The 27,896-nt window shown below is 42.2% G+C and overlaps 1 protein-coding gene across 10 annotated transcripts in view; it reads left to right on the top strand.

The window, feature by feature from the left end:
- Positions 1–27,896, top strand: part of ATP2B2 (ATPase plasma membrane Ca2+ transporting 2) — a 403,287-nt gene that overhangs the window by 97,958 nt on the left and 277,433 nt on the right. For 8 of the 10 annotated variants that reach the window (XM_059856161.1, XM_059856160.1, XM_059856151.1 and 5 more), the window contains exon 2: positions 2,710–2,761. The exons of the other annotated variants lie outside the window; for them this stretch is intronic. The gene's annotated coding sequence lies outside the window, so the exon portion shown is untranslated. The remainder of the gene's footprint in view (positions 1–2,709; positions 2,762–27,896) is intronic. 10 annotated transcript variants of the gene reach the window in all.

The raw sequence follows: 27,896 nt of genomic DNA, 5'->3' as shown, positions 1-27,896 counted from the left end.
TTGTGTGAGAACACCTGGCAGGGCTGCAGCTCTGGGATGGGAGAGGCTGCAACTGCTCTGCCTAACCTTGTAAGCCACTCCAGCAGCCCCAGATATAAAGAAAAGTACCTGTGAATTTGATTTTAAAGTAAATTAAAAGTTCTCAGGATGTTTGGCAGCAACTGAGCATCCCAGAGCTGACTGACAGACAGAGAAATGATCCTTTAGTTTCCCTCCCCTTTTAGAAGTTTCTTTTAATGCTTAATCAAGTTTCCCCCGTGCCCTTGTACCCCAAAGAGAATCTGTTTTCCTTTTCACAGGAAATGGGTTTCTTGATGAAGAACCCACCATTGCCACCCATGTGACTCCTCCAGATTTCTGGATATTGGAGAAATGAAAACTCATCTATTTTATTACAATTTTGTTGCAAGTTTTTTTTGTAATTCCATCTTCACTCTGGGGAGGTGGAACCTTTCCCTCATCAAAACCAGTCTTAAAAATCACTGGGATTCTTTTCTTTCTAGGAAATTCTTTGATTATCCATTTCTTTATGGTTATTCATATTTTTAGGCAGCTGCAGCAAATGACTGATTTGCAGGCACACTGAATTTCTGCTCCAGCAAGGGTTTAAGCTATTTAGGGAAATGAATGAAGCACAAAGGTTTTTATTTAACTATAAATTTTGTATGACTTTAATTTTTTTTCATGAGTGACTGGTTTTCTTACATCAAACTCCTTCACAGGGAATTTTACAGCAATAGGTAGTACCTCTGACAACTATAATTTTCTAAAACTCAGGGAAAGCCAGATGAAAGAATAAATAAATATTGATCTGGCTGGGGTTTAAGTAATCCCTGATTAAAGTAAAAATGCATTTTAAAAGTAGCATTGATTACTCCTGGACTCCAGTTTTGTTATCTTTCCCAGGCTGAAAATGTTGAGTCTTTACAGAGTCAGAGAAATAAATTGAGAATACCAATGAGACATTTATTTTATTTATCACCCCTGTGTTTGAGCACTTTTATGTTATCCTCTGAATTTATACTCAAAATCAATCTCACAGAAGTGGGACAACTTTAGAAGCAAAGGCAGGCAGGAGGTTTAAGGACACACCAGTGCTGCTGGGCACAAACAGCTTTTACAACTTAGGCCTCCAAGGGTGGGTGTTGGGAGTGGATTTGGTCAGGACAGAGCCAAGAGTTCCCATCCCTGCCTGCATCCTGCTGGGAGTCCCCTTCTCACTCGTTTAATCAACTTGGTACCACTTCCATCCCCTCTGGCAGAGATGCTCTGACTTGCTGTGCTCCAAAGCCTTTGGGTATTTGGGTATTTCCCCTGCTGTGTCTCCTTGTTGGCTGTTTGGTTCCTGGAGTCACCTGCTGATTTTTGGGACTGGTGTCCAGTAGAGGCATTGCACTGCCAGCTCCTGGACAAGATGGACTGGCTGTTTGCTCAGCTCCAGCACTGGCTGTGCAATTCAGAGCGAGACAGCTCTGCTTTTTAGCTGTTTCCATGTATTCCCACAATGGGGAATCTCTGGGATAAATGTGCTAAAGAGATGTTGGTAGCCCAGGTGGTGGAACAAGATGTTTGGCTTGGAACTCCTGCAAGCACTTCTGTCAGCTTAGGGTGGCAGAGAGGTATTTTTATCACTTGTACTGCTTACATGGCACTTCCATCAAGTGGGTTAGGCTTGGTTTATTTTATTTTATTTTTTTTTGGGCCAGATTTCAATTTAATTCATGGTGTATCACCTCCCTAAGTCAGCTCTGGCTCCCAAAGAAGTCGTGTTGTCCTTTTAATTTCTGGCCCAGCAGTCAGAACCCAGAGGCTCCAGGAGTTCCTTTTTGGCTCTTAATAGCACGAGGTCCATCCTGTTTGTGCATCCCTCTGATGCTCTGAAGGGCTTTGAGGGGTTAGGGGAGAAACTGCTGCTGAATCCCTGTGTCCTGAAGCTCTGGGAGGGCTGGCACTGCTGTGCTCCTGCATCAGTCTGCTGCTTTAGGAGGGAGACGTTCCCCGAGCAGTGTGGGGGGCTCTGCTGAACTGATGGCTTGGCAAGTTGTGTCTTGACAAATGTGCTGCACACAGGATTCTGTCTCTGCTGACGTGAAATCACCCCCAGAAGGGCTTGAAAGAGATTCTTTGTTGAAAATTTCGTCCTGGCATTAGATTTGTGACACCTGCGAGTTTGTCCTGATGTAATTCTTGGGAGAGATGTTTGTTTTCCTCTCCAACAGGAAGGGAGGAAAGCTTTCATGTGCCCTGATTTGTGCTTGTATTTATTTAGTAAACACTTTCTCCTCAAGTTATTTGATTCTGAGAAAAATTGAGGTTATCAGTTTTGTGGAATACTTGTAGACCTGAATGCTACTACAAAATAATTATAAATGGCAGCAAGCATGACAGCTTTTGTGTGCATTGTTAGTTGGATTTTTCTGGAATTAGGCAATATTTAATGCTTCAGTTCTATTGGAAGGTGTGTAATATTTTATTTTTGAAGGTGTCTTATGCTTCATTTTTTTGAGTCCCTTTTAAATTTTCTGTTATGGAATAACACAAAAGAGATGAGCTTAATTTTATTAATTGTGCAATAAACACATTTGGATTGAAATGAAACCAGCTGCTTTTCAGTGATTGAACTGCCTTTCTCTTTGATTTCACATTCAGTATAATGATTATTATTTAAATTTCCAAAACATAAACTGCTTTTTTCTTTGTTTTCATCAGGCCTTGCATGCTGTGACACAAAGATCTCCTCTCCTGGTGCTCTCTGTTCATGGTGAGCCTGATCTCCTCCTGTTGTCCACGTTGTCATTCCAGGGATTATTATATCAAAGGGGTATCATGGTATTTTAGCAACCAATCATTTGAAATCATCATAAACACATGGAAATGGGTTTGGTCTGTGTTCTTTGCTGAATTAGTGACAAATCTCCAGTTTCCTACAACATCCACTGCAAAATGAGTTTTAAGAACCTGTGAAGGATCTGATAATGCCCTCAGAGTTCCAGTGGTCCTGGTCAAAATTGCAGATAAGGCAGGATGGGGCCAGTTTTGTAGTTCAGTGACACCAGAATTCCTGACAGGAATCAGAATTCCTGCATGGAATTCTCCATGAGGAGATCTGCCAACAGCAACACAACAGGCCCAGCCTGGCTCCAGTGGATCCCATTTTGTCCTGGCTCCAGTGGATCCCATTTTGTCCTGGCTCCAAACCCTCAGGCTCTTGAGCTATGCTAAGGAATTCTCTGTGGCTGCCAACTTTTTTGGCACTTCTTAAAATAACTCAGTTAAATATATTTCATAAACTCGTTTTGTATAGGCAAAAGAAGCCCCTGTGCTGCTCCTCAGCAGCACATGTTCCTTCTCTCTCCCTTCTCCTCCAAATATTTGCAAATTGCCCCTTTTATAATGATATGAAAATAAACCAGCTTTTGGGATTAGGCCTCACATTTATCAAATGGTTTCCTACTGTGTTCTGCTTTCTTTTTTTTTTCTCTTTTTGAGGGGTTAAGTAGCAAACACCTTCTGTTTTTCTGGGTTTACTGATACATATTCTTAAATTGATTATTTTTCCCTCATGCTTTTAACTGGAAGTAAGTGATCCTCATGTGTCTCCAGTGTTCTTTTTTTCTTTTTTCTCCATTTAAATTTTTTTTCCTCCCGAGTTCTCCCTTCCATTTGCCTCAGGATGTTTGAGCTGCTTGATGACCTCCACCTCTGAGAGCAGAAGTTAATAAACAGCTTTCCCTTGCTGATGGGATTAGGGATGGGACACAGATTTTTAATCTGCTTCCCCAGTTCACCTCAGTTGAGCCAGCCTTGGGATCTGCCTCATTAAGGTGTTGGGGTAATCAGTGGCCACGCTCAGCTGAGCTTCCTGGTGGTTCTGGGAGCCATCCATGTGCTGTGGAGGGAGTGTTCCAGCCTGGCACATCCCCTGGGGTGGCAGTACCCATCCCCACCTCCCTGGGGAAGGCTTTGCCTTGCAGGGTCTCCAGCAGCCCCTGGGGAGGGGCTCTGGGCAGCTTTGGGGTCGTGGCAAGGACAAGCCCTTGCTGAGTTGCACATCCTCTCATGGGAAATTTGGGCTTTTTGAATAGCTGATTAATGTGATTAAGTAGAAGTTGTTCATTGTTTACATTATGCACATATTTATAGATTCTGCAAACTACTAAGTGCACACTTTTTGACTGGTGCCTTTGTCTTGTTTACTCATTTTCTGCCTGCATTTCTCAGAGTAATGATTGGTTACAGTCCAATCTAGTTCTTGTGGTCTTGGTATTCAGTTTCTCAGCCTCTTCTTCCTTAATTTAGTGCAATTTATGTTCTAATAGCCTTGATGGATTCTTGAGGCTTTGATAACAAACTCAGGAGCAGGCTGGCTGGTGCACACTGTGGCCTAACCCTTGCAAATACATTGCAGCTCATCACATTTAATCACTCAGTGCTCTGCAAAGGGAGATGATGCAAGAACAAAAGCTTAACATCTGTCAGGGCTTTCAATGCCAGCATTTTCCTTTCTGTTTTTTTTTTTTTTTCCTTTTTGGTGTAGTTTTCTACACTTTTCTGACATTCTAGCAGCTTTTCCATGTAATTCATGACTTTTTCCCCACATTGTGCTGTCCGTGGTGATGTTTGGAGCAGCTCTGCAGGTGCTTGCTGGAGGTTTGGAAAGGCTGTGAGGATCTAGCACTGGCTCTGAATTTAATTCATCTGGGAGCCCCAGAGGGACAGTTAATGGCTCCATCAATAACTTCCTCGTGCTCTCAGGTTTAAAATATTGGACCAGTATTTTGAGGTAGGAGTGTCCTTCCTTTTGGGGTCCATCTAGCAGGGATCCCCTGCAAGCTCTGCAGATGTTGTCTGAAGCACAACCTCCCCATTTTTCCTGCCACAGTTACTGCAGAAGGCCCCAAGCTTGGCGTTGCTTGGCTAAAATATTTTTTACAACAAATACAATAAGCCATTGGCATCTCAAGGGCTTACAGTTAAATTTTACTAATGCAAATTGCTTTTGAGTTAGGCAAGCCTGACAGTGTTATTGTTTGTCTTTTAAAAATACATTTTATCAAGGCTAGCACGAACCCCCAGATGAATTGAACTATAACTTTTTCTGATTTTGATGGAAAAAAACATTTTATGATGTTCAGTCTTTCTGTAATGATGTTGAGAGGGAGAAAATTATGATTAAAACAGAGTATTAAAAATTCTGCCCACAAAATAATTTGTGAAAAGGAATTGCAAACCCAGTGGCAAGAAATCTTTATAGTCAGATAAAACTGCCTGGGGCTTCCTTTTGTTTCTAATTTATATTCACAATAATTAATGAGGATAAAGCAGCAGAGATATAAATTAAAACTATCAATACAATTGGTTTTAAATCAGTCACCAATCCATGCTTTTGAAAACACTGCAGCCCAAGTTTTGTGATTGGATTCTATTGGCAGAGCTCTGTCCTGTGTGGAGAACTGGGGCAAACAGAAAGGGCTTTTCAGGGAACCAAGGGTAAGCCACACATCTACACCATAAACACACAGCTAATCTTTTATTATCTGACATATCTTCGCTCTAGGTGATGCTGAGCTTTTTGAAATAATTTTATCAGGTTGCAGCTTGCAGCGTGGTTTAAACCCACAGCCTTTCCTGGTGCAGTCCCTGGTTTCTTTGGGGATCCCATGGCACCCTGAATTGGAGCTGGCATTATCACTCCCCTCCTGGTGTGTGGCTGATCTGATCAACGTGGGGACTGTGATGACTTTGACTCGTTTGTCATCTTCTGTCTGCTGTAAATTGTTCTCAGGTTTCCCTTGTAGAATGCATTTGTGTTGCTGAATGCAGAGGGAATAAAGCATTGCTGAGGCAGAGTGGTTCCTCCACTGCCTGTTCCCCTTGCTGTGCCCCTTCCTTGGCTTCTTGTGGCAGGATGGGGCTCAGAACTGACCTTTAGAGAAACGCTGTGTATAAACAGGAGTTGTTGAACTTCTGCAGAGATGGGCTTTGGATTGCAGGTGTTCATAATTAGATTAATTTACAGACTAGATCAAGCCAATGAGGGAGGCATGGGAAACTGATGGAGGGCTTATCAAATTAGCTAAGTAGAGCAATTAATCAGCCAGGCCTTAACTGTTTGGTTTCTATCTTTTGGTTATCAGCTGGAGCAGTTTGCTTTCAGCTTTCATTTAAGAAGACGCTGAGTGCAAGGCTGTGCTTGGGGAGACACTTCCCTCCTTGTGTCCTTGTCACCCCTTGTCAGTAACCTGGCACCACTCAGGGATCCATTGGCATTCCCCAGGCACAGAGCAGCCTCCTGTCAACCAAATAATTTTTAAAAAGTGTTCAGCATTCTCTGTGAAAACACCAACAGAGAAGCACCAACAGTGGGCATGAGATTTTATCTAAACAGTGACTTGTCTGTGAAAGGGATCAATAGGCAGCTCCTCAGAACTTCTGGCTGCATTGTGGTAACAATTATCTTAAAGGTATTTAAAAGCACCTTAGAATGATGATTCCAACAAGTTGTTTTTATTCTAATTGAGTTTATCCAGTTTGGGGAGCATTATGCATATTGGCACAATTTTTTTGTTTTTCTGACTCCATTTGTAAATGATTTGGTATTTTTAGATGGACTTTTCCTTCCTTTCACTGCAGGAGTATAAAGAGGGTTCCACAAGATTATCCCAGAGTGCTTTTCCTCGTTTCATTTCACAATAAACCTCTCTGGTAGCTGTCAGATTTGGCCCTGAGCAATTTCCCTGAGGCCCCAGAATGCTGACATGGAATAGGGGACCGAGATCTCTCTCCAGACACGACCTTCCCACTTCCCTTTTCCTTCTATTGAAGAGGTCAAATAATTTCTTTTCCCACATCCACAATGAGTCCTAAAGCACGTCAGAAAATGGGGAAGATTGGAAATTAGCACTTCTTCCTCCAAAGCAGAAGAAAGATGATCTGATGAGAACAAGGCCTTCCTTCAGACCTCTCTAAATGCTAAACTGCCTCTTGTGAAGAGGTTAAATATAGGTTTAAGATCATTCCTTGTGCCTTCCTTTAAAAAATACCCAACGAACATTCTGGCCCATCAGCTTTGGGCATTTATATTTAGGAATCTTATCACCACTTAAAATGCTGCTGTAAATCTGGTTTCTGCTCTCTGTAAGTCCTCAGCCATTTTATCTTAAATATCCAGAAATGAAAATCTTAACCAGGGTTATCAACTTGGGTCAAGCTTTGAAATCTTCTTTAAACATTTTGAGTGATATTTTTCATGCCCTGAACACTGAATACTTCAAACCCCCAAATGTCCTGGGCTTAAGAGTTCTTTTGAAAACTGCAGAATCCTTGAATGGCTGAAGATTAAGAGGAGGTTTTTTGGTGACTATTTCAGGATTTTTTTTATAGATTGATCATCATGTTTGCCTTAGGAAGATAAAGGACAGATCTAAAGGCTGATGCCTGAGATGTGTAAGCTGCATTTTCTTTTATATCTCTGGAAAAGAAGTCTCTGATTTTTCTGATGAATTTCTGTCTCTTGCCTTGATTTTTGAATCACTGAAAATAAGATACAGCTTCTGTTTTAACCAATATGGGAAACTGCTAAAAAGCCTGTAAATAGGAGTAATTAACACCCACCTCCAACGTTTCCTTTTTCTGCTAATTTAAATTTCTAGGTCTAAAAGCATTTGAAGATAGTTCAGACAACATATATGTGCTTTCAACATGCTTGAATCCCATCAGTTCTTCCTTGGGAAGGCTGCAGAGCTCCTCTAAACGTGATGTAAATTACTCTGGTAGTGATACAAACCCGGGAAGGATCTCATGTGTTTATTTGGAGCCTGTGGAGCAGCCCAGACCCCTGGATGTGACTGATAAATGGATCAGTAGAGAGGGAGGAAGGATGGATGGGTTGTAAAGCTAAGCATTGCTCCTGAAGAGCTTGTTCTTGTTCAAAACCCTGAAGTGCAAACTCGAGGAGGGTATTCTGCTTTGTGGAGGCTTGAATTGGTTGGTTCTTTTATCAGTCTGTCAAACATTATCTGACTGTTTCTCTCCTAAAATACAGTCTTTGTGGGAAAATGTTTCTTGTGGGGCTCGTGTCAAGGTTTAGACCCACTAGTAAGACATGATCTTAGTTAATAAACCATAAACACTGGTGTGCTGTAAGCTCTGTTCCTGCCTTCCCAGCCTGGGGAGGCTCAGCTCATTGCCCCACTCTGTGAAGAAGCAGCAGCATTTCTCCCTGTGAGCATGGAGCAGCTCCCACAGCTCTGGGGCTGCACACATCAGGAGCCCAGACAGCACAGCCAAGCACCTGATGGGAAATGTCTCTGAGAAATGGGGACACCAGCTCAGAAGTGTCTGTGATGTGTTTGTGATGGTTTCACTCCTGGTGGCATCAGCACTTAGAGCTCTGATCCACGGGAGCACCAAGCCCTGAGCTCTGCTGGGCCAGATCAGAGAGAAGCAGCTCCCAGCAGGTTTTTGGGAAGGGGGGGAGCAGAGCTCTCTGATGGAGCTGGGCTCTGCTGGGGCAGGTCTGGCCACGGGGGCTGGTGCCTCTTGCAGGTCAGAGAGGCTCTGTCAGCTCAGAAAGCTCCAATTATCTCCTCCTCAGAATTCCTCCCCGTGGGGGACTCAGAGGGGTCTCCTGCCTGTGATCCAGCACAAGGCTGCTCTGGACAACAGGCAGCTCTCAGCATGGTTGAGTGCTCTGGAGCTATTGGATTTCTCCAGTTCTTCCCCCTGGACATCTGAGGCAGCTGCCTGACTGCTATTCCACAGGGTACTGCAGCTTTCTCTTTGATGCAGAAGGAGCCTGGTCATGAATTAGAAACTACTTCTGCCCTTTGAATTTTTTTTTCCCGATGATGTAATAAAATGTTTAAAATATCAGCTTGAAGAAAAGACTTGAGAGCCATAGGAATAGGGAGAGAAATCATTTTGTGCAATAATAATTACATTTATGATGTTCTTTTCATTTCATTGACTCTCTGTCTATGTTCCACTGGTGGCAATGCTCTTCCACCATTCCAAGTAGTAAAGCTGGAATGGGGGGGTACATTAATGGCAGCCAGGAGTTATAATCCTTCTGTCTCATTTCCCACAGCACATGAGCCATTATTTGCCATTTTGTTTAATGCTTATAATGTAAGTTTGGTATAACTGTTTATTATCCCCTGGTCTTGTACTTCTAAACTTGTTGTTTTCACAATATTTGTGGATCATACAAAGGATGTGTTTTGCTCAGGATGCTTAATCAAGGTCATTGTTGTTTTTGGTTTGATAGCTGAGTTTTTTTCTTCTCCATTATTTTTCTTTGAGAATCTTGATATGCTCTAGTCAGTAAAAAGAAGGTAGAATAAAATCCCATTTTTTAATGGTCTGAGTGAGGTTCATGTTATGAATATATCTATTCTAAGTTTTTTTAAACTTACTGTTTTCTATCAAGTAAGAATGCTTTTACATTTGCCTAAACACTGCATCAATATTTCCAGCAAAATAATTCTTTTCCTCAAATTTCCTATTTAATAAAATACAGCCTCTTTGAACTCCACAGACCTCACCATCTGTTACTCAATTTTCACTCCATAAAATTTTGCTGACATCTGTTTAATCAAATATATTTTTATAGTCATGGAGAAATTTAGTTCAAACTTGATATTATCCTATTTCTATATGCCAAACAGAAAATATGAAAATAATGAACAGGAACTTATGGGAGAGGAGAGGGAAACATTAAAGTGGAGGCTGTAACTGCTTAGGGCACCTTTCAGACCTGGAAGTGACATTCCTGATGGTTCTGAGTGTCTCCTCAGGCTGTGGAGCTCAGTGTTCCCTTTTTCCAATGTTCCCTCAGCTCCTGCTTTCTCCAACATTCCCTCAGCTCCTGCTCTCTCCAACATTCCCTCAGCTCCTATTCTCTCCAATGTTCCCTCAGCTCCTGCTTTCTCCAACGTTCCCTCAGCTCCTGCTTTCTCCAACGTTCCCTCAGCTCCTGCTTTCTCCAATGTTCCCTCAGCTCCTGCTTTCTCCAGGATTCCTTCAGCTCCTGCTTTCTCCAACGTTCCCTCAGCTCCTGCTTTCTCCAACATTCCCTCAGCTCCTGCTTTCTCCAACGTTCCCTCAGCTCCTGCTTTCTCCAACGTTCCCTCAGCTCCTGCTGTCTCCAGGATTCCTTCAGCTCCTGCTTTCTCCAACATTCCCTCAGCTCCTGCTTTCTCCAGCCTTCCCTCAGCTTCTATTCTCTCCAGCCTTCCCTCAGCTCCTGCCTTCTCCAACATTCCCTCAGCTCCTGCTCTCTCCAACAATCCCTCAGTTCCTGCTTTCTCCAACGTTCCCTCAGCTCCTGCTTTCTCCAACGTTCCCTCAGCTCCTGCTCTCTCCAGCCTGCCCAAACCTGGCTGTTCCCCAAGGCAGAGTTTCAGAGCAGCTGTTGAGCTTGGCTTTGGAAAGCCAGGACTAATCTGACCAGGTTTTACCAGCCTGCCTTGGTTCCGTGCCCTCGCTGTGCCCATCCTTGTGCTTCTGTCCTTTTCCCCTCACGCCAGGGAGGTCCCTCACTCCCCCAGAGCTGTGGGGGCTCCTCTCCCGAGCAGGCAGGACCCCCTGTAGGATCTGGGGGAGTCACACGGGGAGGGGAGGCAGATGCCCCTCTTGGATCCATCCCCGTGCGTTCTCCAGGGGTCGTGCTCTCTGGATTCCTTGTTTTCCCATCAGATATTGTCATGCTGGGGTTTGTGGGTGCTGCCAGCCCCTCTGGAGGGGATGTTGGGGTTGTTGTTAGTGAGCCCTTCCTTTCGGGCTGGTTTTCCAAAGGAAACGAGGCATCTGCAGTTCCTGACTGTCGATCTGTTGATTTGGTTTTCTGTCAGGTTTGATTAGGAGATTTCCATCAGGATTGTGCTTTGACAGACCCTTCCCATCTCCCATATGGCATTCCAAATGAACATCTGTTTAAAACAATAATTTGTGACATTTGATAAGCAAATAGCAGCCTTTGTTCCTGTTGGTTATCACCACTTTTTGTCACTTCTCTCGGTTTGTTAAGGTACAATATGTTGTACCACCTAGTCTGGACTTTGGAGAAGTTGCTGTTGTGGCTTTTCTCTTGTTTATTTTCTCTGTTGCTGTTGGGGTTGGTGTTTAGACAACTTCCAGAATGATTGAGCTGTTTACTGCAGATTCATATTGTTTTGCTTGGAAACCGAATTGATATTTACAACTGAGTAATAAATTTAGAATATTGGTTTTTAATTGAATCTGCAGCAGAATATGCTGATTAACTTGAATTTAATGACGAAGAGCAATGCTCTTTGAATTTTTCATGGAAATCCCATTATCTGCACATGTAGTATTTATTAAATTGAAATTATCTCATATTTTAAAATAGTGTTTTGTTCCCTTTCAAAAAGAAGAAGGTCAAATTGTTATTGTTGATTTTACTGATTAGGTGGACAAAATCAATTGAGATGAAACATGAGTATAATTTTGTAATACTTAGAGCCCTTCCCTAATTCATTATCCTCCAAGACACTATTTATCTACCTTGAAGTTTTATTTATTCAGGGTCATTTATTAAGGTATGCTTGAAAGAAAAACATCTGGAAGCATTCTTTGCTTTGTTTAAAACCTTCAGTTTATTTGGAAGGGAACCTTCTCAGCTGGTCTTTCCAAAGCCTTGAGAGCAAAGCGAAAGCAAAGCCGAGATGCCAGTGTTTATTTCTTTGTGGTTTTCTGACAGCAGATGACAAGGGGGGAGTTTGTTTTCTGGCCATTTTGCAGATTGTTTATGGTAATGAACACGCTGTATAAGTTTAAACTCAAATTATAAGCAGAAGAGGTTTTGGCTGGATGTTAAAATTTAAACACGCTCTTTGTTTTGTGGCTGATAAAATTAGACTGCCCTCGTATTTGTTAGAATGAGATCAGCAGGCTAAAGAAAAGCAGCCTCTGTCTCAGCATGGTCTGTGCATGCTGCTCGCTCAGAAGGGATCAGCAGAGGGAACTGGATTGATTTTGGGTGCTGGTGCTGCTCTGAGGGTTGCAAATGCAAACCCTGCAGTGCAGCAGTGCTTTTCAGCCTCGGATGAGTGTCTGACTGTGGGATCACCTGGCAGCCCCACCCCGGCTCTGCTGCACGTCAGGGACACAATTTTTTTTTTTCCCCCCCTCAACTCTATCTTTTGCTGATATTTAGAACCAAATAAATTAAACTGAACCACAACAAGAAAATCTGCTGGGCATCAGGTACAAACTCAGGCTTCCCACTGGCAGAGAACCAGAGGAACAGCATTTCCTGGGGTCTCTCTCCTGTCCCCAGCACTGGCACTTGGGGAGGTCCTGAAATGTCTCCCCAGTGACAGAATCTGTGGGTGCAGGAGTGATTCCTGAGGTGCAGCTGGTCACCCTGCCCTGAGCAGGTTCCTGCTGCTGCTGGAGTCTCTGAGGCAGAGCTGGGCTGTGCTGCATTGCAGGTGCAGGAATTCGGGTCTGCTTGGCTCTAAGCCCAGCTCACCCCAATTCTCCCCTTGTTCTGCTCTACTCCACTTGCTCCACCCTCATTCCAGCTCTTCCATTCTGCCTAAGATCACAAAGAAATCTTGGAGTTAGATGTACCATGCTGATAACCTTTTACTGGGGCAGGAGAAAATGGAGTAAGAGTCACAAGGAAAAAAAATTGAGTAAGAGTCACAAGGAAAAACAGCAGATTTGGGGATTTTTGGTTTTTTTTTTGGTTGGTGTTTTTTTTTTTTCTTCTGGTTCTTTTTTGTTTTGTTTTGTGGTTTTTTTTCAGATTGGTAATAAAGAAACTGTCCTGTAGAAACTTTTAGAGAGTCAAGTAGTGCAGCAATCCATAGGTAGGAGAAGTCCAAGCAGGACAAGGAGCCCCTGGCACCATCCCTCGTCTGGGTGACATGCAGTGGGACCAGATGTTTAATCAGTGTTCCACGGTGAAGCTCTTCAAGGTTATTTGAAGACAGGGCTGCTGGTACAGAGGACTTTTTAATGTGGTTTGAGGTGGTGATACATGGAATGTCACCAATTCTTGCAGTTCCAAAATGCCAGCTGAGCAGCATAAGCAGATAAGGGAAAGCAGGATATTTCAATAATAAACACTTGGATTTATTTTAGGATAGTTTGAGGGAGATGGCAAACAAGCAGAAGGAACACCATGATCCAGCAATCCTGAGTGTAAAAACTTTTAGCTCAGAAAGACAAATTCCCATTTCCTTAAGAACACAGGCTATCACAATGAGAGGATAAGATATATGATGAATTAAAGCCTAATTAGAAATTAGAAATAAAGTGGGGGAATTAAATGGCCTATTACTAATGCTGCAAAAGTGCTTTTAGGATGCCCTGGGGATCGAGGCTTTAATGATGATTTGTTAGTGAATTGCTGAATTTGAGAAAAAACTTCAAGTTGCACTGGGAATCTCTTCCTGCCACTGCAGAATTTTCCCTGGAACAGTGCATTTTCAAGGGTTTTGTTTTCAGATATTTAAAACAGACATTTTAATAACTGGTTTTGTAATTTAACTCATTGTTCCTGCTTTTGATGTTGGCCAATTTTTAATCATGCCCTCTGCGTTTTGTATTCATGCAACCCATTTGTTTATTAAAGCCTATTTTCCCTGATTTTTTCCTTAATTAAGAGCCTGTAATTAGACTTGGTGAGCTTGGGGTTAAAAATGTGTAACCATCTGCTTCCCGTGGCATCCATGCAGTGAAGGGATGCAGTCAGTGCCACACAGTGATGCGAGAAGTAAATTACTGTGAGGAATTATTTCCTGGGTGCTGCTGCCTCTACAATTTCATTTTATTTTGCTTGCTGCTTTGCCATGACATCAGCAATCTCATTCTGGGCTTTGGTGGCAATTTGGCTTGAACTTCATTAGGCAGAGGGAACACTGATGGAGAGATTCCCCCCTGCTGAGATGGTGAAGCGCTGATCCTGCACTGCACAGATGTTTCTGTGACACAGCTGGGCCCAAAGGTGGCAGCCTGTGACTTCCTTAGGAGGCTCTTGGAAATGGATTTTTTGGAGGAAAACAATACCAATACAGTGCCAAAATTGTTGGCTAAGAGAAATCTGTTTTCTTCCCCTTCAAATTTAAAAACAAAGCCAGGGGCTGGGTTTCCACGCTCCGTGGTTTGCCAGGTTCTGGAAGTGTCTTCAGATGGTGCCTCCAACACAAAAACTGCTGGAGTGAGTCCAGGGAAGGCCAGGATGTTGATAAGGGTGTGGAGCACCTCCCCTGAGGAGACAGGCTGGCAGAGCTGGGGCTGTGCAGCCTGGAGAAGAGAAGTTTGAGTGGACACCTCCCAGCACTTCCCAGGGTCTGAAGGAGCTACAGGGAACCGGAGAGGGGCTCTTTGTCAGAAACTGGAGTGACAGGACAGGGAGTAATGGATACAGATGGAAAGAGGAGAAATTTACGTTGGCTGTTAGGATGAAACTCTTCCCTGTGAAGCACAGGGTGCCCAGAGCAGCTGTGGCTGCCCCTGGATCCCTGGCAGTGCCCAAGGCCAGGCTGGACAGGCTTGGAGCAGCCTGGGACAGTGGGAGGTGTCCCTGCCCACAGCAGGGGTGGCACAGGATGGCTCTAAGATCCCTTCCAACCCAAGCCATTCCACGATTCCCCACAGCAAGAGGAGCTCTGAGTGTGGTTGCTTCCTCCTGATTCTCTGCTGTTAGAGGTCCATGCTCAGGTGTTAGTGGGGTGAACTCCTTAGGGTGGCAATGCCATCTCCCCATGGAATAAATCAGGCGTGGCTCTCTTGTGATGCACTGACTTTGGAGTATTAAAGAATTTGGAGAAGAAAATGGCTTATCTGTAGGAAGAAAATAGCATTTAGTACTGGCTTTACTCAAGAGAGCAAATTGCACCTCAGAATGGCACATTGACCCTGTTGCATTTGCTTTGTTGGGCTGTTTGAAGAACCAAATGAAAATCTAGGTAGCAAAAATGTGGAGAGAGAATAAGGAAGATAAAAGAAGAGAACAAAAAATTTAAAAATAACTGTCTTTGGACTTAATTTGATCCATTTCTAAAATATAAAAGTTTACAGAATGATCTCACATTTTTATTTGTTTAATTTTCCACCCCAACTTTGGCCGCAGCTTTTTGTCAGATTTGACAGGAATCACAGGATAGTTTAAAATACAATAATTATTTTCAGATGAGTTCAATTTTTTTGGAAAGATATTTCCAATTTTTACGTTTCATGGCTGATTTTAAAACTTTGTGTTAAAAGTGAAGTTTAAAATACATGCAGAAATATTAAGTGTCCTTTTTCTTTCTAAAGTTAATCCAAGGTAAAGTTAATGGAAAGTATTCACTTTACACTTAGGTGTGGAAGAGAATGGGAACAGTTTTATTTTTTTTCTATAAGTAGTAACTTCATGGGATTATAATGTCATATTTCTTGATAATACATAAGTGCTTTTACTCCTACATGTACTTTCACACAATGTAAATTTAGTGAGTCACAGCCAAAGTACAAAGGCACTGGGAGTTTGAAAGATTATTTTGCTTTATGCAGCAGAAACCATTATTTGGTATCAAGCCTCCAAACTTTTAAATCATCAAAGTTACAAAAGTCTTGCAGTAATTATAGTAAATACTGTGAATAAGCTACTCAGTTGATACCTAAATTTAGTTTATGCAGAGAATTAATAGACATTTTTGTTTTACATTTGTAGAATAATTTTAATTAGAAGCAATTAAGTAAAATTACATCACTCCAAAGCAAATTGCTGCTTTCTAAATTTCTTTAAATCTCCTCATATTCCATTAGTACGTGAAAGCTTACAGTAATTAAAGTTTGACTTGTTTATATTCTATATGAAGAGCTAGAGAGGAGTTCAGGGAACCTTTCCACGGGGAAGGGTTTTACCAGATTGCAGAGTGCTCTGATTCCTCTTATTTGGAGCATTTTTGCTCCAAAGCATTTGGTACTGCCACTCTTGGAGCCAGGAGAGAGAATTAAATGGACAACTGATGAAGCTCTTCTTCCAGATCTCTAATTATGCTTCTGGTGGTGGCATTGTCTCGATGTTTTATGTGCCTGATATTTCAGCTGGAGCAAATATCTGAACCCAAAAAAGGCTCCTTGAAATGTCTGCACAGGAAAGGTTCCTGCTGAAATTTTTACAGCGTGGTTATAGCACTGCCCAGGTTATGTCCCACATTAAATTCCTCCCTTTTCCATGACCATTTTAGCAGCTTGCTTTTGCCATAAATTCTTGGGGGAAGAGCCCAGGGACGAAGCAGTCCCTCTAAAGCCTCTTCCTGTGCCTTGTGACTCGGGCACAGATCCTTTACAGGGTTTTGTCCGGAGCGGCATCCGCGCACGGACAGCGAGCATAAAACAGGAGGTGGGACACTTGGAATTCACTTTTATGGCCAGAACCATGGGAAAGAAAGGAATTGCTTCTCCAAAAGCTCCTGCTGCCAGCAGTAATTACAGCTCAACCAGGTCCTTGCCAGTCACCCGGGGAAGGGAGCTGGCCCAAATGTGTTGGCCACTGCTCTGAGGAGCGCAAGGAAATGTTGTCTTGGCTCCTCTTGCTCTGCATTTCCCTCTCCCTGAGGGGGGACTGGCAAAGAGCTTGTACATGGCAGGCCTTGAGATGAGCAACAGCATTTAACACATGCCTCAACTTCTTTTTTAGGTAAGTTTTCAAGGTTTTAGAGACACAAATTAGGTTTTCACACGAGGAAGTATAGTGGATATTTTTGCCCCCGATGAGGGGGAGAGAATGATGCATCTGACTCCATCTTATCAGAAGGCTGATTAATGACTTTATTATACTGTATTATTCTATACTATATTACATTACATCTAAGCTGAATCTGCCAAGAACTCAACTCAACTGCACCGAATCTCATGATTGTAACCCTCAGTACTGACACACACACACACACCTGGCCCTGATGGGCCAAGGAAACAAAACCCCATCACCGTGGGTAACCAATCTCCACATTGCATTCTGCTTTGGCACAACACAGGCACAGCAAAGAAAACAAGAATTGTTTTTCCTTTCTCTGAGGTTCAGAGAATGTGAAACCCAGAAATATTCTTGGTAAGAGCTGTGCCTTGCTTTTCTCTTGTGGCCACAAGGAAGTTTGGTGTTTCTAATGGAGTTATCACCACCTTCCTGTCTTCTCCATCTTGAGGCAACAGACAGAATCAAATATTTGTTCTTTTCAAAATACTCTCTGCAGATGCCTGCATGGACCAGCAGTGCTGTTAAGATCCAAACGCTGGGAGATCCAGCATGGAAAATGAATATTGCCAGTGTGATTGTAAATGTTGTTAAGTTGGCTTTAAAATTATATTTTCAAAACAATTTTTATTTTTTTATTATATTTTTACATGTGGTTTAATATTTTTTCTTTTCTTCTTTGTGATTCTTGAATATCCAAAGCCAAGAAAGAAAAGGAGATACAAAAGTAAGAGGAAAAAAAAATTAGGAAGAAACAAGTTGGCAGCTTTTTTATTGTATAGAAAAAGGAACTTTGAGATATATTTTGAGAGGATTTAGATTTTTTTTTTTCATGCCTCCTTTTGCATTCCTGTAGTGGGCCATGGTATTCTTCTTGGAGCTGATCTGTGTGATATTTTTAAAATTAGTGGCAGTAAATTGTCAGCTGTCAAGTTATCTTTAGTCTGCGACAGCTTGGGAAGTGTGGTCCTGAGGCCACCTTACTTTTCAGACAGGATGACCTGGGAGGAGAGTGTGTAAAATAATAGTAAATTAACACACACCTGGGCTTCCTTTTGCTTCTATGTCTTCCTGAATTTTCCTTGGCTACTCTATTCCAGACCTAACTCATATATTTATTCTTTTATATATATTAAAAATTTATATGTATATATATTTATATTTAATAATTATTTTATATTTATATTAATATTATTTATATTTATATAATTTTATACTTTTCCCCCCCTGTTTTGCCATGTAATATGCTGCAACCAACACAAAGGAATTTTGAATTATGAAAGCTGATGATGTCCTCTGGTATGATCATCATCTCTCTATTTAAAGAGAATTTTCTGACTAGCTGAAAACATGGCATTTAGTTCTTGCTGTGTTCAGGCTGTGACAGGTCCAACAGCTATTTTATTATAGTTTGGTTTTGAGGCTGGAAATTAAAATAAGTCAAATCCAGGTATGATGGCTGCTAGTAAATCTATGGAAGTTTCTTTGGACAATGCAGGGATTTCTCCAGTGTAGAATGGGTCAAAAATGGCTATTTATGCATCATGTCCTAAAGAACATCCACTTTCCAGGACAAGCTTTGACTTAAGGAGATCCAAGTGGGGGTGATGTTGCTACAGGGATACCAGTGTGGAAGTTTGCTGTGGTTCCTCTTGAGTCTGTCCTGGCCAGGTGAAATGGGCACCCTCCTTCCTGACAGAAAGGGAAATTTCCCAGTCCAGGAGCAGCAGCCAAATCTGCTGGGTGTTTTGATGGTTTCTCCTACAATCCCCAGAACTGGACATACAAGCTCAGTGGTGGAAAAAGCCTTTTTATTGTATTGCCATATTGAATATTCTCATTTATTTCAGGGAACAGAGGTGTTAGGGTTTTTCATGTGTCTCTGGTGATGCAGGGTCACTAAATTAGTCTCACCAGAACTCTGAACAGCACTTCCCAATATCCTGCTTTTTCTCCCTCTTGGGAATGGCTGGTGCCAAGCACAGAAGGGCAGCAGTTCCAGATATCTGCCCTCTCTATCAAGTACATGAAAAAGGAGGTTTGTTGTTGGGACTGTAAATTTAAAAAATCTTTCTAATGTGATTGTGGATGTCCTTTGTGTCATGTATTTCATGTACCTGAGTGCACTTTGATGTTGTGGTGAAATCTGTTACATTTCAGACTGTTAGAGAATTGAATGCTTATTTTAGTCACTTGACAGCAGTATTTTTTCACCTACTAGCAGCTAAAAAGTGTCTTGCTCAGGATTTATTATCTGAATATTATTTGTCTGTTTTTTAGTAATAGAACATTTTCCATGGAAACTTAGACTTTCTTTCATAGCTTAAGGATTAGAACCAAAAAGTACTATTTCAAATTGATGACTTTTATTCTTATTACCTTTCTTCTTGTCAGGTTAAATGTGTTATTTATGAAACACAAGTAAAATTGAAAATGCCCAGATATGTTTTATTCCATATTACTTTCTGTTGCATTTGGTGCATCTTACATAAGAGGACATTAGGCAGACTGTCTATATTCACTTTCAAAGTGTGAAGAAAATGATGGTTAAACATCTCTGCAAATGAAAATTTCAGCAGCTTTTATGTACTGGAATTTAATGCCAACCTAATTACCTCTGTTTTGCTAAAATATAAACTAAGCACTGGAACATAAGGTATGGCAGACTAGCTAACAAGAGGGGTTTTTTTTTGTTTTCAATGTTTAAATCTTCTTTCCATGCTTTTGATAAAATTTCCTCCAGCTTTATGTGAAATCATCTCAGGTTGGTGGTGCTGGTAACTCAGGTTAACTTTATCTTCCAACTCCCAGCTTAACAGAGTTCAATTTTCATTTAATCAGAAATGAAACAACATCTGCAGATCAAGCATCCTTTTTTGGTCAAATGAAATCACCTCAGGCTTTTCTCACTTTTTTTTTTTTTTTAATAAGAAATAATTTAATAATTTTAATAAGAAATAATTTTGTAAATGCAATCACGATGCTGCTGGAGCTTGACCCCCAGTGTCTGTCACACTCCTGCCACCCAGGCAGCACCGAGTTGTCACGAGCTGGGGGTTGGTTTGGGAGAGGAAAAACGTCTGTGGTGCCCATTCCTGTGTTTAACAAGTGAGAATGGAACAACCTCAGTTTTTGGGCTTGTTCTTCATGCCCAGCAGAAAGTGAGAAAGGGAAGCCACAGGTTTTTGGCCAGCTTTCATAAGGCAGGTTGGAGTGTGGAGGTGTCAGCGAGCAGAGCCTGGGGGTGCCAGCCCTGGGTGCCCAAGGGAACAGAGCCAGGGCTGGGGCAGCTCTGCTGCTTGCAGGGCTCTCTCTGAGAGCTGAGCACGGGGCTTCCCCACTGATAATCACTGCTGTCAACACTCATTGTGCACCAGAGTGGGGGAGGGAATGTAAGAAAATAAAGATGGTGCAGGAGGCAATCTCAGCCCTGAGGAGCTGCAGCTGTGCTAATCACCAACGATCAGGAACAGGCCTGCCCTTAACATCTGTGTCCAGTGAGGATGAGGGCTTTAAAAGAGGGGGTGAGCTAGGTGGGGAGGGAGTTGGGGTTTGTTGGCTGTGCTGTGAGGAGCTGCCCATGAGAAATTGCCTACAAGGTATGGAACTTTTGTAATAAGATGGTGACACTCAGGGGAGCTCAGCTGGGTCTGGAAACATTCCTGGGGAAGTTCCAGCCACCCACAAAATCATTGTAATCACAGGCTGTGATAGTGGCAGTCAGAAATTGGAGACTTTCAGGGTAACCAAAGGAAATCTGGGATGAGAGACCTGTCTCCACTATGAGGATGCTCATCCTGAGTCTCATTTAGCATTTTCTTGATGACCTGTCCAGAGTTCTTTTGCTCCTTTCATCACTCTGCCAGCTGTAGTAGTTTCTGAGCAAGGATCCTCTGGACTAAAGGCTCCCTAACCTATTCCATAGCCAAGGCTACCCTTGAAAGTTCTCCTTGTGTTACTTTCTCTTAGATTTCAGCCAGGAAAGGAACGTTCAAGGAAAATTCATTCCAGAATGATGGAGGGCAAATGTGTAAATAACCACAGACTTTATAAATCAAGGCATGTATCAGGCTAGTCAGAAAGATTTAGGGAGATGACAGAAACTGGTTTAAATTTTCTTTATGATGACACTACAGAACAGTCTGTAAGAATGGTACAAAATTGAACTCCAACAAAATAGAAGCTCACAAAACCACATTGTAGACTAGTCTGCATTATTTTTTATCTGTGATTATTGGTAACCTGATCTGTTGCATTTCTTGCAGATAAATAGTTCTCTTTGATTTTTTCAGTCAGTGCTTGTCTCAATTGATGGACTAATGCAATTCCAAGATAAAATGGTGCTTGCTGCCCATGGCAGGGCACTTGCTGAGCTGCAGTTTCTTCTATGGTTGCATTATGGACCCAAAAAACCCCAAAGAAATACCCTCCTATAATCACTCAGCATTTAAAGAGGCAGCTCAACTTCCATTTTCCATACTTGTCCGAATCCACCTAGATTTCTCAAGTCCACAGAGGCTGCAGTTATCTTCCCAAAAGGGAGAAGATGGACTTAATTAGTTGATGGTATTCTGATGTCTCTCATAAACCATTCTGGTTCACTTCTGGTTTTGTCTTTGGGGCTCTATATTTTTGTCCCATTTTTCTGTTAAGCACCTGGGATCTGCTCAGAAATAACAGAGCCATTGATACTTTGACCAAACCTTTATCTCTCATTATTTCAGGGTTCATACGTGTGTGTATAGACCTCCTGTGAATTTCAGCCTTCTTAGGGCTTGATTATTATCTTCACACTCCTGTGTAAGAATCACTCATGCAATTCCATGCCTGCCCTGTCAAAGGCAAACCTCCTTGGAAACGTTCTCACCCTGGTTCTGGTGACCTCTTTTCTCTTAGGGAAGACAGAAATGGAAGCTTTTCCCTTGAAGAACTATGCACAAAATAATTTTTTTAATCCCTGAATTCTCTCAGCTGGCTCTGGAAATTGGAACTAAAGAGAAATCTCAGAATGGTTTGGGTTGGAAGGGCCTTAAAGATCATCTCATTCTACATGCTGCTGTGGGCAGGGACACCTCCCACTGTCCCAGGCTGCTCCAAGCCCTGTCCAACCTGGCCTTGGGCACTGCCAGGGATCCAGGGGCAGCCAGAGCTGCTCTGGGCACCCTGTGCCAGGGCCTGCCCACCCTCACACGGGAGAAATCTAAGAAAAATCTAAAATCAGTATTGAGCAAATGCTGTTCCTTCTGCCCTGAGGTGCTGAGGGTTTGGGCAAGACTCGTGTTCCTCAGTGACTGTTAGCCCTGGAGCAAACCAGCCCTTTCCTGCTCAATTTAGTTGGTAAGTCACTGACAGGAAAATGAAACAATCACTCCCAAATCCCTTGGTGTGGGTTCCAACCTGAATTTAAAGTTGTGTGTGGATAATGTGGTGTTAATGCTTCTAGTGCCATGGTCCCCAAAAAGTGTGTGCATTTTTATGTAACCACACAAAGGGCACAAACACATGCAAATGTAAGTGGAGTGTGTGCTGGCATCTAGAAAATGATGACAAATGATGCTGAAAATTGTTGGCACTTTGTCCTTTCCAGCACTAGGTAAGCTTGCTGAATTAGTAGAGGGTCTTTCCTCCCCTTGAGTATTAAGGTATCACAATCTGAAGGGGTTTAGTTCAGCTTAATTTGTTGTGGGATGGTGTTTGAGGGTTTTTTTCCTCCTTAATGCCACTACTAATGAATGTTCTCACAATTCCATAGTGGTGGAAAGGAAGAAAATGTTAAGTGACTTAAGACCAGTGACATTTTTACTGTATCATCACAATTTCAGGAAATCTGTAGGTCTCAATGGCAAATTGTAAACTCCAGCCTGCATCAGAGAGTCTATTTTAGTGTCCATCCCAGCATTTTGCTGCACAATATTTCAGTGTGTATCCCAGGATTTGCCCTGCTGCTGGATCATTACAGAGGGTTTTGCCATCTCTGAGTTAGGGAAATCCTGACTGCTTGGTGAGGAAACTAATCCAGATAGGAATTCAGGATTAAGGCTGAGCTGAAATGTTCTGGGTTTTACAGAAAAATTGTATTTCCAATTTATAGAGTATGGGGAAGCCTTTTTGATTGTAGAACTCTTTATGTTAGACTTCTGAAGGAGCTTTTTTCCTCCTGCTGCTCTTATGTGAGCACTGATGGGTGATTAGGAAAAGGAGCAAGGAGAGGCTGGAGGAGCTGGCCTTGGCATTCAGATCATGGGCAGCACCAGGAAAAGTCTGGGATCCTTTGTCTTCAACACTTCCCCCTTCCCTGGTTTCTAAAGAGAAGGACAGTTGCTGAGTTTTTTTTTTTTTCTTAAAGAATCTCCTGCTGAGGTAATTTTTTCCCTCCCCTTGGTGCTAGGCATAAACTATGCCTCTTTCTATCTTCAGCTCCCCATCTGTTAGCAGAAAGTGATGAGTCTGAGGAAAACTGCTCAGGAAAGTAGGGTAGCTTCCCCCACGAGGAGGTGCAGGGAAGGCTTGACAAGTTGGTTGTGACCATTTGCCTTCTTTGTCCTCATTGCTAATAACCAGCAAAATGGCTGGGCTTTAACTCCTGCAAAGTGTTTGCCTTTTAATTCCCTTTTCCTGGGCTTAAAATAAATCGACTTTGTTGGGTTTTCTGTTGCATATGTATGATTTCTTGCTGAGTTTCCAAAGAGGAAAGAGTCTCATGAAGAGAAGTGTTGAGAAGGTGATTCATTCCCAAAACCCAGATTCCTTCTCCTGACTTGGTGCTTCTGAGTGGGGGTAGGAGAGGGGAAAATGCAAACCTGAGGAGCTGAAGTGACTGAGGAGGAGCTGCCAAGATTTGGCAGTAGCTCCCCTTGGAAACATTCAGACCAAATCTCTTGGTGTGTCTCTGCATTCATCCTTTTTTTTTTTTTTCTCCCCCCACACTTCAATAATTCCTGAGTCCTTGGGCCAGTGTGAGTCTGTTTGGCAGGTAGAGACAGAAAACAGGGAGCTCCTGCCAGCAGGGAAAGCAGATGACCAGGCTGAGGGGAAAGAAAGCCCTAAGAAAAAAGGCTGATGATCCCTGCTGAATACCAAAGAGCTGCTGGGGAATAAGATCTCCTGAGACGTCCCTAATTGGGGAAGAAAGCTCCATTTTCATCTTGCATACAATTAGACAGCAGAGAAGCAAGGGAGGCTTCACTGGCTCAGCCACTCACAGAGGGGGTTTCTTGATTTCTTCCCCTCTCTGTTGTGCAACCATTCTCCATTCATGGTCCCTTCTCATTACTGGCACTCCTGTCTGGCTGAACTTTTAACTTAGCTTGCCTTGATTTATTTGGGCTCTTGCTGCTGTGGCAGCAGAGTGCAGAGCTGAGTGTCCTCAGGAGCAAGAGCCATGCAAGGTCTGGAGCTTCCCTAAGAATCAGAAAATCTTGACAATACTAGAAATCAGAATTTTACTTGTTTTTGCATTGAAAGCTTGGACTTTGCCTTGAATTCTCCTATATCTTTATCTTATTCCAGATCTTCTGTTATCTTATCCATGGGCTCTAGAGTGCATGGATAAGATAACAGTACTGGCCTTTAATTGCCAAAGCTTGTTTTCTGTACAAATTTGGATTCCTTTAATAATCCTAACGGTTCTTTTGTCTATCAGGGAGCAACTTTTTCTTCTGTAGTTTCCACCTAATGTTTTCTGATAATAGTGAAAAAAGTGAAGGCTTGTTATTTTTCATTATTTAACACAAATATCTTATAATTCTTTTGATGAACCCGGTTTGATTTTGTTTTGTGTTTAAAATTGTTTAACCCCAAGACGTGGCTTAATTAAAAAAACCAAAAAACCCCTCAGGCTTTAGTCTATGGATTATTTTAAATTAATTTTAAAAACAGCCATGTTTTTATACTCACATTTCTGACACACTGGCAGCAGCCATGGATTATCCATGTTTGGCATGTGCTTTCCTTGTTCTTGTGTTTAGATCATTGTTTTCCTGGTAATGGGATGGCATTGCCTGCATTTCTCTTATGTCCATTGGGTGCTAAACAAACAAACACCCAATTTCCTACTTATTGCTATCTTTTGACATCCAAACAAATTTTTCCAAATGGCATCACATTGTGGAGTTTGGAGGTTTGTTCTCATGGGGGAAATGTCTGTTGCCTGATGAGTTGTTTGTCTTCATGTTCCATCCCCAATCTCCTAAACTCTCCTGATGCTTTGCTTTCCATATTCTGGTTTATTGTTTTGTCATGGTGCTTTGAACGTGGAAACAGTTGCCTGAAATATTTCAGAGTTTTCTATTCCAGCTTTTTAGGGAAGATAATCCTTCCTGGTATCTGGTCTTGCTTGAATTTTAATTCTGTTTAGCAGTTCACTCACAACAACTGTTCAGACATTGCAGGGATTTTAAAGAAGCTTTAGACATTTTGCAGAGACCTCTCTCTTGATTAACTTTCATGTACATTTAGCATTTGTAAAATACATCAAGTTTAGGGGGGTTTTGCATTGGGGACCCCACACTGTGACCAGTAATGGAGTTCAGCTACATCAGATGCTGATACCTGGAGTTCAGAATAAGAAATACAGGGATTTTTTGAAGTGGTAATCAGTGCTTATTTGGACCTAAATAGCTCCAGTACCCAGGACTGGGTTCCTAAGGACTACTGAAGGCCACGGGTGTTTGAATTCCTAAATGAAAACGTGACTGAGCTTCTCCTGGCTGCATTTGCAGGAATATCCTCCAGCTCAGTTTCACCTCTGCAGTAATCCTCTGGTCCTTGTTATCTCCTTTGATAATTTAAAACTCTGATGTGCTGGGTTTTTCAGCTCTGTAAATGCTGTTCCACCATCAGCCTGCTCACCAGGACACCTCTTAGCAGGACATCAGCTGCTCTGGCAGGAGCTACCCAAGGCTTTATCCTTTTTTTATGCCAGGTTGTGTTTGGGCTCCAGCAGGTTTGTGAGAACCCTGGCACCATTTCCACTCAGACCCCCAAATACAGCCCTGGGGAAGGGTCTTGGGTTGAGTTGGGCACTCTGGGGACAAACCCCTGGCTCTGGCTGCCAGCTCTGCCCTGGGCTCCCTTCTGCACTGGCACACAGCTCACCCCTTGCTGTCAGCCCCAAACCTGGTTTACACCACTTCTGCACTTGCTTTGCATTTTTCTTTCTTTGTGATTTATTTCTCATCTTATGCCCAGTGTTAGAGAGTACAAAAGATTTGGTCTTATCAGACATCAGGACTTGAGACTTTATCCAGTTTCAGGTCTTTAAATATATTTTGATGTATTGTTTAAAACAGTCTTCTGGAAGTGGAATATTCACCTACCATACGAGCCTGGGGTCCTGTGAAGTTCCTACTGGCATTTGTTATGTTTTTCATCATTTTGCTGCAACTTTGTCACCTATGTCCCAAAGCCAACTCACAGCCACCCTGCGTTTTACTTACATAAACTTCATTTTTATATTTAATGAAACCTGACTTCCTGCCCAGAGATAAATCTTTGATGCACTCTGACCTGCCTGCATTTCTATTACCTAAAATCATTGTTTAATCGTGGGAAATAAAAAAAGAAAATCCTTGTTGAGAATATTTGCTCAGTGAGCAGGGAAATCACTTTTGACAGCTAGAATATGCATTGGACCTCGAGGCAAACAAACAAAAAAAGAGTTGAAGCTATACAGAAGGGCTTTTCCTTTCTCCCCAGTTCTGTAAGGGGGAAGTGCAGATGAAAAATACAATTAGATGGCAAGATGCTTTCTTTATGTGGCCTAAAGCACATGGAAGATTTGCTCATAAGAAATAGTCAATTTAATTATGTTTATAGAAAGCCAGGCATGGGAGAGATAATGAATCCACACAGTGGCCAAAAGAAATGTCTGTCTAATCCCGAGTGGTAATTGGTTTCCTTTTCCTCAATGGTGACTATTTTATTTTGTAGCTTTCTCTTATTCCCAAGCTCCAGAGTTAGGTGGCCTGCAGGCTCCAAATCCCATTTTCAGGGCTTGTTTTTGTCCCTTTGTTCCTCTCCTTCCTGTGTCCCCCTGTGCCTAGCTCAGGTAGTCTGGCCAAAATAGCTGCAGCCATCTGGAGCAGCCACTGGGAACCTCTCAGTGCCTTCCTCTCCTTGCAAATGTCAGCTTCAATCTTCTCTCCTGTGCTTGCTGCTCCTTAATTTTCTTTTCATTTTTGCCATTCATTATTCAGCAAGGTGACTGTGCTGTTTGGCTGTGGGGATGTGCAGTGTGCATGGAAAATGCTGTGCAGGACAGAGCTCTGCTCTTCCCCCTTATCCTCATCCACATCAGGGTCTGCTTGCCACTGATATGTCCTCTCTGCTGGGAGAACCATCAAGATCTGCTGCAATTCTATTCAGATTCAATGTGAGGGCAGAGCTGTCTGAATTTTCTTTTAAGAGATGCAAAGAAAATAAATTCCAGACAAGCCATTATTTTTCAATTAAGATAATTTTTTTTGGTATCATTCCCAATGCATTTTTGTGTTTTCAGATGTTTGGTGAGTTGCTTTATTTACTGATAAGCAAACCCAGCCTTGCTTTCTTTCCTTGATGGTTATTCCTGCCACTTGCAGTTAGATGGGAATGTTTTTGTCAATTTTGTTCTGGTTTTAAATAAGCTATGCTTTTATTTGTACAATTGTTTGAAATCACTCTCTAGGACCTTGATAAGGGAAAATTAGGAGCACATTAAAAAATAATCTTTGTATTAAGTGAGTTTAGCAGTGATTTTAAGACAATCTTCTGAATAAAACCCAGCCTTGCTTTCTTTCCTTGATGGTTATTCCTGCCACTTGCAGTTAGATGGGAATGTTTTGTCAATTTTGTAAAATAAATAAATAAGCTATGCTTTTATTTGTACAATTGTTTGAAATCACTCTCTAGGACCTTGATAAGGGAAAATTAGGAGCACATTAAAAAATAATCTTTGTATTAAGTGAGTCTGAGTGATTTTAAGACAGTCTTGTGAGTAAAATGATGACAGTTTCAGCTTGCTCTCCTGGTGAGTGTTAGGGTTAGGACAGAGCCTGGCTCGTGGTTCTGGGTGGTCAGAGCTGCCAGCACGGGGCTCTTGGGCTGCACTTGGCTGAGCAGGGTTTAAGCAGTGAGGACTAAACCCACACAGCTCTGCCAGCAAAGCTGAGCCCAGGGTTCCTTGGGGGCAGCAGTGAAGGAG

This window comes from Haemorhous mexicanus, chromosome 11, assembly GCF_027477595.1.
Source record: "Haemorhous mexicanus isolate bHaeMex1 chromosome 11, bHaeMex1.pri, whole genome shotgun sequence".
Classification (NCBI taxonomy): Eukaryota; Metazoa; Chordata; class Aves; order Passeriformes; family Fringillidae; genus Haemorhous; species Haemorhous mexicanus.
This window is presented reverse-complemented; position numbering and strand designations above follow the sequence as displayed.